General features: G+C 41.0%; 1 pseudogene; it reads left to right on the forward strand.

The window, feature by feature from the left end:
- Positions 1–5,563: 5,563 nt before the first annotated feature.
- LOC149179109 (large ribosomal subunit protein eL32z pseudogene) lies at positions 5,564–5,953 on the forward strand (annotated as a pseudogene).
- Positions 5,954–12,910: the final 6,957 nt, after the last annotated feature.

Below are 12,910 nucleotides of genomic sequence, written 5' to 3' on the forward strand. Positions count from 1 at the left end.
GGGGCCCCAGCAAAACTGCGAATCTCGTGTGCTCTCGGGCTGGTAAAGGTCAGAGAGGGGATGAGCATGATATGGATGTGCATCATTAGATCTGAGTGTGAAAGATCTAATGGCTGTCGCATGGTAAAACTACACAGAGGGAATAGGGGTGGAGATTTGCGGGGCCCAGGGGATTAATTACAACTAACTGTAATTAATTAATGAATAAAGTGGGGATTAAAATATAATGAGCGGGATTAATAAAGTGGGACCAGGGTTGAATGTGGCGGGGTTTCTTAACCGCACCAAGCGTGGTGGGTTGAAAGGATTTATGTCGGGGAGTTAATTAAATAATGGGGGGGGGGGAATTAAACTTAGGATAAGGGTTTTTATGGAAATTAATAAAGGGGAATGTGATTTTTTTTCAATGGGAAGTGGGTTTCACACTAGGGAAAAGGGGTTTAGGATAGGGGGATGACCTTTGGAGGGTAATTTGCTAGGGAAATGTGTGAAACCAAGGGTCAAAATGAAGGGAAAATGGTACATTCATAAGAAATGATGGGATAATGGGGAAATTAGTAAGTATGTAGTGGGGGATGAAATGAAATGAGGGGAAGTTAATTAAATCATCTTGTGAACATCCTTTCACTTTCATAATTGCTCCCGCACACCGAAACATAAGATTAAGCATGATAAATATGCTCATTCTTTAACAACCTTGTACTTCTGAAACCTTTCTTGTACCTACCCTTTACTTATCCTAACATTTTTTCTTCATTTTATTGGGTGCATTTAGGCTAGCAGACCCTTTCTTTCCTTTTCTTTTAACAAGTAAACTATCTAATTATAACCTTATAACTTCCAATTGATCATATTAAGCTTATGAGCACATTTTATTTCTCTATCTAACTATTGATCTGCCAACATTAAATAGTTTGGCTAGATCTTTATTCTCTATCTATAAACATAAAATTTAAAACATGAACTAGTCAAGATTGAACAATTTGACTATCATGGATTGTGGCATTTATGACAAGCTGCACACAACCATTATTTTGCACAGTAAAGTAAAAGTAGTGGCACTTGAATTTGCACACTTTCATGATCTTTTTTTGTTTGGGGTTCATATTTTTCACTTTTTTGATCTTTTCTTTTTCTTTTTGTCCTTTGATTATTCTTTTAGGACACACCCTCTTTACATTTTTTAATTTTTAATATGGAAAACATTTTTCAGAAAGCAAAAGTATGTACAATATTACAAGACTAATCATAGCCAATTCAAAATTATGAATCCTATTATTATAGGACCCTAACATATGGCAAACTCTGATCTGCTCATACTGTCGTTGCTACTACTTTGTTGCTTCTTCCATACTACTACTGCAACTATTGCAATAATGAGTCTGATCTCCCTAAAACTTGAAGTACTAGCTTCCATAGGGCTACTCCCTCTAAAAGTAGACTCCCTCTGTCTCTCGATCTTCCTATGGGAAATCTATCTGCTCCTCAATCTGCCAATATCAATGATCACAGCTCTTTGTTGTGTGACTAAGCATTGGCTCACCAATTTTCCCACTAGTAGCCTTCTAGTTCCATTAATAATTCTGGACATAGGGTCTTCCAAATCTTCCTTGAATTAGGGTTCCATAACTCTGCCTCCTAACATCTCATTAGTTCTTCAATGATCATTGTACATGAGAACTTCAAGGACTACCCACTTGTCAAGATTCTGGATACTCTAGAATGTTGCTCCTTGGGGACTTATGATGATCCGATCTTAATCTGTTGGAAGACACTCTCCCGAATCTGAAGAAAAATTGTTGCACTAAAGCTAAAATTCGAATTTCCTGAGGGACAACTTCAAAATATCAGTTTTAATGTGATTTCAGGGCTATGATACCATGTAGAATTTCATAGAAATTGCAACTGTTCAAGAATTTGAACTGAAATCAAGAGACACAAATTCTACTCTTCTAATCTACAGAATGGAAATCACAATTTAGAAACACATGCAACCATCAAAACCACAAGAACACAATCATTTACAAGGGAACCCAATTGGGAAAAACCCCTCCGTTGCTTTGCATTAATGCAGATGAAAAAGAAACAATTAGAATGTCTTGCTTCGAATTTGAAGCACACCCTGCACTACAAGCCTGTTCTCCTACTTTCTGACTTGCTCTGGCAAACACTTAGCTAATACAAGCCTTAGCCAACCTCTTATTTCCTTCCACAATCCTGGAGGAATTAACTCCTAAAAATTGGATAAATTCCTTATTTCCTTGCCCAATAGCTTGAGGAATTGATCACCTACTCAGTGAAAATGTATTGTACACTTAACAAAATAAAAATACAAATACAAACATGCCTTTTCTTGCACTTCAACTAGGAAATTCGAATTCCATGCACGACTTGTTTATTTTTAGTTGATTAACTAGTTTAACTGAGAGATCACTGAGTTTAACAACAGTTCTACTACTCAATTGACCTTCATCTGACTCAACTAGTTACTTGAGCTCAATTAAATGAGTTCAATTGAAAATAACTCAACTAGATTGCTAAAATTTAGTAATCAACACATGCATGACTAAACTCCAAGCCCGCTAACTTGATTTTACTGAGCTAAGTGAGTGGCAAGAGCCATGTCACACTAGTTAACTATCTCCAAGTTGTCTTGTTGATGTGGAAATTTGATTTACTCAATTTGACTAAGGCTAAAGTCAAATTGAGCCTTTCTAGCTACACTTTCTAATAATGTGAATCCCTTATAGTTGTAAGATACCCTATAACTGTTATGGTCTAAAATATTCATGTTGTTATCTTGAAAACTATAATGGATTAACAGTCTGCAAATTACATGAATGGAAGCTTTTTTGGGTATGTCTTATATTCTTTCCACGATTGGCCCCAAAATAATTTTTTTGGGTCTAGGACAGCGCCTCGGAAATTTTTTTGTGCACGTTTGCGCCTGGTTTTTGCATATGGTTTTGGGCATGATGGTTTTTTGCCTATGATATTTTGTAGATACGGTCAAGGGAAATTCATTTATGTTCTAATCCAGGGTTAGTGGATTAGGATTTATGAATATAATGAAAAATCAATCTGGTAGTCTTGGTTTTGGGATCTAGGGGAAAATATCTATGTATGTTTGTTTTGTGTTTTCACCATTGTTTTTTATGTTTTAAGAATTCATTTGTAGGTAATTTCTATACAGGGTTAAAACCTACAAGTTTTACATATTCTCATGGCATATTGCTATGTGTGGAGAATAATGACCCTCTTATACCACTCATATATGAAGCTTTTGAAACTATTATCATTCATCATTATGAGAAGAATACAATAACCCAAATATGTATTTCTTGCAAATTTGGTGAAACCTCTCTATCTTTTGTACTATCAAAAATATATTGACATTATTATTTTTCTATTTTTTTCTAAGTAAAACTATTCTATTGATATGAAACAAAATATAAGTACATCGAGGCTCTGGCCTCAATAGTGCTGAACATCGTTTGTCAAAAAATATAACAGTCTAAGTGCGACTGCCCCATCGATGGGGAAACCAGTCCGTGAAAGCAGAGAAAAAACCCACACAGGGGATACCAGTTTTAACCAAAAATACCAAACATAGAAAAAACCTGCCCGGAGGAGAGTTTTAACAAAACATGTCATAATAGAAAGCATCCAATCAGCATAAGAAAAATGCTAGCTGGCAGAAGGGTGACACCTAGCTGCCATGTGTCAATCCCGGAGGTCGTCTCGAGCGAGCTCTTCTTCGATAAGGCACGCGTACTTGTACCACTCCTCCTCCTCTGTTGACGTGCCACGTTGAATTTCACGAGCTGGTTGAGTGCCAGCAGTGCTTCCTTCTGCTGCATGCGGGTCGGACGTGTCTCCTGCTCTGCCACCAGGAGCCTGCGTGTCTTCAGCTCTGCCTTCAGCAGCCTGCTAACTGCCAACCATCTCCTTACCATGCGGGGTGGAAAAGTCCTCGACTAGCTACTGCTTGCCTGGGTCGCGGGCGCTCCTGTTCCTTTGAGCGGCCCTCTACTGCCCACCATCGTTCTCTGGTGGAGCTTCCTACAAGTCGTTTTCCTTAGAGAAGGTGATGGTGACTGTGGCGGTGATAACAGGCCTATGAAGAGTGCTGTGGAATCGAAATTGAGTCGTGTGAGGAGCAGGGTGAGGGGGAAGGGGAAAATTGGCCATATGAACAGCTGTGTCCCTCCTGCAGGCACCATGGAGCTGAGCCCATCCTCTGCCACTGCGGGTATCAGGATACTGGCTAGAGAAGGTGCTATGAGGATTTGAAATGTCAGGAGAGGAGGAGGGGGAGGTAGATTCAGGGCTGGGCGTAGTAGGAGGAGGGATTCCTCTGCCACGACTGCCCCCTCTTCTGCTACGCATGCGGTGACAGATGCGAGCCATGGCGGAATTCGTCGCAGAGCTATTAGAGGGGAAATTGGAGGAATGGCTATGCATAAAGCGAGCAGAGGAATTCAAAGCTGGAATCAGATTGCAATGCCTGGTGTGGGAGAAATGATACCCATTTCCAATGTCCATGCAGCAAAGCAACCAACAACGGCTTCCAATGACGGTGCGAGAGCAAGGCTCCACTGCCTGAGGAGGGAAAATGTTGTGGAGGAGAGGAGGAAGAATTGCGTTATGGTCTGAGGAGGCCATTGCTATGTGCTTGATGGGGAAACCTCGACTAGAGTACCCAATTAATGGCGCCTGCAAGGTGCCATGAATTCCTTTCATTTTAGCTTGGGAGGGGACGCGGGAGGCCATGTGGCCAGTCCTCCTACTGCCCGTCTGTCTAATCACCATTAATGTCATGATTATCACCCACATCCGGGTGTGCTTCTTCACTCTGTACCAATTCATTTTGCACCAATTCATTGTACTCCTTTAGCTGGGGTGCAGTGGCAATAGTGGTAAGCAAGCCGACATGTAGAGTCCATCCACTTTCCACTCCTATGTTAGCTAAAAGATCAGCCACTTTGTTGCCATCCCTGCAGATGTGTTTGAAGGTGATTGCTCTGTGGGTGGAGAGCCATTGTTCGATGAGCTCTAATCTTTCTGCCAATCTCCAGCTGCTGACCACTTTGTATGACGGTGTCCCCTGCAGAATCTGATTAACCATGTTAATGAGAATCTAAGAATCGCCTTCAATTAAAAGTGGGAAGAAACCATGAAGTTGAGCTAGGAGAACCCCCTGCCATAGCCCTTCTAATTCAGCCGAGTTATTCGTATCCCAACCAATTGAGCCTATGAAGGTTAGAAAAGGTTTGCCCTTATGATTCCTGAATATTCCACCATATCCTGCTTTGCCCGGATTACCTTTGGAAGCTCCATCAAAGTTGAGTTGTATCATATGTTGGGGTGGAGGAAGCCATTATATTGAAATTATTATTAGTGATAGTAATACTTTCATAATATTATTACAATATATTACATTAATATATTTTTAATAATAATATTTCAATAATTATAATTATAATGATAATTATAATAGTAATAATATACAGGGAACTACAAAGAGAGAGTAAGGGGGAGGGGAAGGAGAGAGAGGAGGAAAATGGTGTTTCTTCTCATGAACAATAAGATTATGAAGAAGAATGTTAAGAAGTTGAAGAGGCTTCAGAGCAATCATTGTATCACTTTCAATGAGAACTAGAGTAGACCAAAGATTATTGATTCACGTGTGAGGTGAAAGTTTAAGGGTTGTGCCCTTATGCCAAATATTTGTTATGGATCTAAAAAAACACCAACGACTACTTTCCAAATGGATTTAAAAATTTTGTTGTGTATAATGTTAAATATTTGGACCTTCTTATGATGCACAATATAAAATTTTGCACACAACGTTTTAACATTGAAGAGGAAAGCTATTGTGAAGCCAACTGCACAACTTGATATCTTAGTGACCAAAATGTTAGTGAAGTTGATTACCCAAGAGGATGAGTAGAATTGTCAGTTTTTTCATGTTCGTGTAAGTTACAAATGAGATGCGTTGTTGATTTTGTTAAACAATGCTTATCCTAATAGAAAATTGGAAACATATAACTTTTATTGCAAGTACTAGTTATTTTAACTATTCCAAATTAGATTATGAGCATGTCATAAATTAGGTGATTTTTCTAGGAGCTAATCCGTTTGAGATTATCAATGTGAAATGTTTTTATGGGGCTTCGTAAGGAAAAGGTTTTACATACTTGAAAAAAAAACAATGAAATAATAGCTTTAAGATACATACAAGAATCCCAAGGTTACGTGGCTACCCTTTAGCATTGGGTTTTCCATTAGGTCCTTATACAACTAGAATAGATTTGGATGTTTCTCATATGAGGCCTATTCGAGATTCCTAAAAAGTTTCAGTATGCTTGGTTTGAACTTCTATGTTTTCCATCGTGACCCCTGTTGTAGGGAAAAGTATCCGATTCGGATGACCCTATCCCACTCTAAGGGTGATAGTACCTCAGCAACAACTGTAAACAAAACTACTTAAGGTTTACTTCTTTATGAAAGCAAGAGAGAATGAAGAAATGCACTAACCATTGCCTTGCGCTTAATATTTGCTCCAGTCTCTTCTCTTTGCTGCTTGCTCCTAGCTCTTTGCTCTTTTGCTGGCCCAGCTACAATGAGATCCTGCAAAATAACAAAGAAGGAAACTACAAGAAGCATGCATTCATAACTGACTCAAGGATTAGCATAAATCAAATATACAATCATTGCAATACATCATTGAAACAAATGCATATAGAAGAACCTCAATAGCTTTTATTAATGGAAGAAGTAAAGTTCTGAGAAGGTTACAACCATTGAAGGCCCCAATCCAGCAACACCTCCCAGCAGAAAGAATTTCTCCTCTTCACCTCCTTCAAGCAATCACCCAATAGTTCTATAGTGAAACCAACAGCATATCATTACTTTGCACAAAATTCCAGCCCCCTGAGCTCATAGGAAAGAGCTCAATATATAGATGAATTGAGAAAGGATGAGTCAGCTTGCAACTGATGTGTAGCTGCCTTGTGTCCTCTCTCTCTTCAGTTGATCTTCAGTTCTTGAGTCCACTTGGAGAACCTTGCTTCCACTTGGAGAAATAGAGCCTCTGACTCATCACAAGGCGAAATCCCTGATCCAAGTGTCATTTTTGGAAGATTCCAGAGCAATGACTCAGTGTGCCACTTGTCCCATCTCGCTCAGCGCAGGTGGCCTTTGTTCTACCTGCTTTGCAACGCAGGTACACCATGGAGGAGTTGAGTTTCAGTGCAGAAGCCTAGTGGAGCACCTGCTTTGATTTCAGGATTGCTTGTTTTTGAGTGTTTTCAGGTGGAGAACTGATCTGAGAGCTGTTGGTTTGCTGACCTTGTTCCTCTAGGGGTAGGAACATCATGTTTAGGGACTTTGGATCCCTTGGATTATTGACAATTCATGCCTGATGCTGCAAGGCACAAAATTGTCTATAACAGATGCCCCCTAAAGTATGAGGTCGTTTATCGGGTGAAATGCTTTATTAGGAGGATCCGAAGTTCATTCAATCTGCTGAGAAGTGTCCTGTAATAAGATACAATACAATACATTATTTTTCATACTTTTTCATGATCTAGCTGAGGCGGGCATTCCCATGCTCAGCTTTATAAATTCATTTTGGTACATAGAACAGACGATCGTCTGATGGTAGACTGATAATTCTCTGCTGAAATTATCATCCTTTGAGAAGGATGATCATCTGTTGCAATGATGTACACATCAAATGTCTTTATATCCTGAATATATATCGCAGCCCGGATGGATGAAACTAGATCCGGGGTCTTCAATCTCTTCCGATCTTCACTCGATGTACAAGTCGATCCATGTGAGAATTTCTTGAAGTCGAACATGGAAAGACATCGCTTGATTACCGGTCAATGATGTAAACCGTTAACAAGCGCGAGAGGAATCACCGATAAGGATGATGACCCTCAAGGTACAGCAGTACAATTCACATGGTGGGAATAAAGGACTTGGTGTCAACCACCATGCAAAATCTTCTGGTCGAAGGTCATTGATGTATACCTGTCGCCGGAAGTGAGAAACTTGCCATTGAGGCATGCAAGCTTCAAAGTACTGAAGGGGTTGTTCCTAGATCAACTCCTTGGATAATGAGCTGATGTCGACAAGGAGCGATCTGTCAAAGGAGGGCCTTAATGAATCCCACATCAGTGACACGGAACGGAGCTAGTGATTGTGATGAGGTGAAAACAAACTGTGATGTATGATTCAGGGTGGCGGTCATGAAATGGATGAAGGACAATGTATGGCAGTGGATGGGACACGGTTGACTCTTTGCAGAACAACATCTCTTGAACATATAACGACACTGATGTGATGGATCGGTAGCATTACCCCAAATGTGGATGGTGTGGCGAGGACCATGGCGATGAGACCGGTGAATGAAACAACCCAACCCGATGTGATACGGAGGACAAAGTGTCATGTTCAAGAGTGACTTGCTACCATTAAAGCTGTGAGGTTCTCCCAATTTTTCCCCAGTCATTGCTGACCAGTACCTCTTTATTTTTGTCAAGCTTGAGGAGGATAACATATGCTTGTTCTATAACCTACCCTTCGGGCAAGCCCATCGCTACGTTTTAACGAGCCTAGCGATAGGGAAACTCGTTCTCGTCTAAAGACAAGTTTGTCGCTATTTAATGAATTTAACGAGTCTAACGACAAGGATAACTCGGTCCTTTTCATTTTTAGAGAGTCTGAAAAGGTACATAAAGTCAACTCCAGAATTCCTTTTTCGTCATCTAATCCCTTAAGTCCGAAAAAGTATAAAACAATACAGAAGGGATGAGTTTTCAGTACTTTTAACGAGCCGAACAAAACAAGCGCTCGATCTTTTTGTGCAATAATCCCTCAGGTCCAAAAAGATTAAAATCTAAAGGAGGGATAGCTCTTCCTGTCGTTTAATGAGCTGGAAGGCCAAAACTCGGCAAACTTTTCATATTTTACGAGTTAGGAGAAAAGAGCTCAAAGAAGACTCGTCTTTTGAGGAACGAGTGATGAACAGGGCAGCAGCAGATTCCAGGTACAGGTTGGAATATTCCAATCACGGCAGTGTCACAAGGATGGCTTAGTGAAATCACTCTTCGCAGCTGTTCCTCAAAATGGGTAAACAATCATATGGAGATGAACGATTGGCCAAATGAACGGTGGAGGTGAGACTGCAAGAACACGACCAAGGGTTTTAATATGGCTGTCAAAGGTTACATTTACCAAGGTTATTTACCGGTTCATTTTTTCTGGGTGAGCTTGAACTCTAGGGGAAGATTGCTCACAACTTATGTTTATTTTTTAACGAGCATGAACTATGTGCTAAAACTGCTCGGATCTTGCGTTTATTTTTTAACGAGCATGAACTGTGTGCTAAAACTGCTCGATTATACCAGTCATAAGATAAGAAATGTCTCCTGTGAGATAGCTATTTTTTATGGAGCTTTATCTCACGAAGCTATGCTCCTAATTTGGCAAATTTTGACCTTTGCCCCACATCCTCTCTTCATGCAAGTTCGGAAACGACTAATCTAAAAAAACAGATAAATAACCGCTCTTTGCTTGCACTCCAAAAGGTTTGCATGCCCCCAGGTATAAAATAGAATTTCAAAGCTGCCCCTCCTCTCCCTCACTTCTGCTTTTCTTTGGGTGTTCCCAGCTACTTATCATCTTGCCAATCTAATGTTAACGATACTTGTCTTCTCGTTATTCTAAGGGATCTTACGCGGTACTTGTCTTCCCGTCGGCCCAACTTTTAACGAACAGCTATTTGTGACAAGAGAAGAACACTACTCAAAGACAAAACATTAATGTTATCGAGGGAGGCTTGCCTCTTTCTGGTTACCCGAAGAGTGGTTCTATTTGCTGCCGCAAATCAATCTCTTTCTTCGGCGATGTCTATCATTAGGTTACACAAGGATGGTTACAATTTGTTGCAGCAATAGAAACTCATTCTTTGGAGGCTGCCCCTACTTATCCTTTAAAACATTTGTTTTAATGGGTGAGGCTTGCCTTTTATCCAAAGACGGTTACTACTTACTGCCACAAATGGATCCCCTTCCTTGGCAGAGCCTACTTATTTAGATAAAGATGAATGACCTTTGTCAAACAAGTAACCTTGACAAAAGAATCCTGTTCCAGAACAACCCCTCTTCCATCCACGGACGGGGTACAGACTAGTCATATTCTTTCGCGGAAATTCTACCCTATACCCAAGGTTTCTTTTGCCCAAAGCAGACCAGGGTGCATGCCCCCTGGGTTCCAGTCTTATCTTTCCGAATCACTCGCATTCATTGGGAAGTAGAACCGGGGGTGGAGGCATTTCTTGAGTGAATAAGCCGTTTAGGATTGGTATTTGACTATTTGCGATGCGAGATCCCGGAAATGAAAGTTGGTCTACGAGCTTGACCATCTTTCCTTCGTGTGGAAAACACATTACTCTAAAGAGTGAGGAGACTATAGCTCCCATGCAATATATATAGTACCGTCCAAGGAGTAGGTTATAATCCAAGGGTCCTTGGATGACCATGACATTCATATGAACTGTCTTCTTCCTCAATGTAATCGGAACATTGGGGAGGATCCCTAAAGGGCGACTGGTTCCTTTATCAAAACCTGATAGATTTCTCATCTCAGGTAAAAGCGCCGGGGAACCCAGTGCTTTCCAAGCAATAGAGGAAAGGATACTCACAGATTCCCCTTCATCAATGATAGTTCCAGCCATTACCATTCTATAGATTTGGACAATGATTCTGAATGGTATATTGGCTGGTAACCAGGGTCTGCCTAGTTGGTTCCAATCAAACGACACAACCAGGTTGCTTGGTGGTGGGACCGAATACACGGCCGGATACGACCCTGACGATGTTCCTCCCTGCGATAAAGGAATGGGCGCATTGCCCTGATGCTCATCAGAGTCTGTGTTGATGAAAAGAATCTGGATGGTGTCATCCTTATTCTCTTCAGTGAGGGTGTCATTCGAAGATGAATCTTCAACGACGGTGTCAATTGAGGATGAAACCTCTGAAGGAAGAACCGGGTCAACTGCCGTTTCGACCTTTAGACTTTCGTCTGGTCTGGATTCAGTAGGTTCATTCTCAATGACCGACACTTCAGCTGACCACTTGATCGGGCCAGCTGGATTTTCAACTATCGAGGGACTTGGCACGAGTTTTTGGTATCCAGGAGGAAGTCGTAACGGTGAAACCGGACGATCTTCCAAAACTCTCTTCGCCTCATCTAAGAACGGACAACGGTGGATGGCGTGATCGCCTTCACACAGTCTGCAGGGTGATCTTGGTCTCCCTCTTTGTCCTTCACTCTCGCTAGTTGACAGAATGCAATCAACATGTCTATCAGAGGTTGATGCTACCGGATTGTGCAACCTGGGGGACCAGTCCCTTAGTATCCGGAGAATACAAGGACAGTCACGGTGGAAGTGGGTCCCTTTGCAAATGACACATGGCGATTTAGGCCCGGTCGGTGTAGTGTGTGGATTTTTGTCAGATGTCTTTTGCTTGCCCCCAGTCGCCTTCGCCTTAGGCTCCTTCTGCTTCTTTTCTTTCTTCTTCTTCTCCTTCTTCTCCATGGGAGGCTGACTTTTGCCGGCTCTACCTTGCGAAGATGAAGGATCAGAGGAAGAATTGTAAGAAGTGGAAGGCTGGAGGGTAGCTCTAGACTGGTCTGACTGTTGATTCGACTGCTCAAGATTAGTGGTGATCTAAACTACATTAGTTGAAAAGAGCCATACAGGTAGGCCAATTGTCAATCCTGGAAGTGACAATGTGGCCATATGAGGCACACCAACATCTCCCCAAGAGGAGAAGGGATTGGGACTTCCACCAAGGTGACTTCCTTGGTTGGTGGGCTCCATACTTTTCAACTGAAAGATCAACGTGGGAATAACAGGTGATTATGTTCCGATTAAAATAAATTTTATTAACGACGCTTTAGACACAACTTTGCTTTTTCATGTTTTAAGAGTCGAGAAAAAGCTAAAGATGACTCTAGTCTCCTTCGATGTTTTAACGAGCCCGAAGTGACAAATGCTCGGATGGACTTTTTCAATTATAGAGTTTGAAAAAGGCCAAAAGAAACTACTCTGGAGTTCTAGGCAGAGGGTGTGCCAAACTTTTCGCGAAACCACAGAATACGTTTTACGGTACGGGTGGTCGATCTTCGTGAATGCTGTGTTCACTGCATCGCGATCAGTAGGGCGGCCGACACGGCTTCCTATGGATAAAGGCTTTGTTCCTATAGGGGTCTCCCAATATATACGCGACGGTACGTGGGAGCACAAGTCCGTATTAGTGCCACCGACTCTCAGGAGGAATCACCCACCTTCGTAGAGATCGACAGTCACTATGTTTAACGACACCGGAACACGTCTCTACCTAGACCTCTATGTGTTTGCGTTATGTTACAAAGCGTTGTTATGTAAATTGAATTTATTTTAATGTTGATCTTGTTTAGCAGTTTGCCTTTAGGGATCACCACGAGATGTATGTAACAAATTCCTGAATGCATTCTAAGATGAGAAGCAAACTTTTCAATCTTTCAACTTTGAAAAATCTTAACTACTGAGGAGAAGAAAGGCAAATCTTTTCACACAGATCATAGAGCACACACTAATGCAAAATTTCCTAAATCAGCATGCAAACAGTCAAATGCAAAATGCACAATGCATGTATTTTCTTTTCCCTTTCTTAATGTTGATGTATTACAAAAAGAAAGTTGTTATTTAACTTTGATTTCGATTTAAAGCGAAAACAAACAAGCTTGTCCAAAATCAAAAGACACCTTAAGATTTACCTGTTTAATCACTGGAAATACATGAAATCAAACCATAATGACGAAAGTAAAAAGACTAATCAGCTATGGACAG

This window comes from Pinus tabuliformis, chromosome 4_1 (assembly GCF_031772625.1).
Source record: "Pinus tabuliformis cultivar Carrire ecotype Pingquan chromosome 4_1, CPIR1, whole genome shotgun sequence".
In the NCBI taxonomy this organism is placed as follows: Eukaryota; Viridiplantae; Streptophyta; class Pinopsida; order Pinales; family Pinaceae; genus Pinus; species Pinus tabuliformis.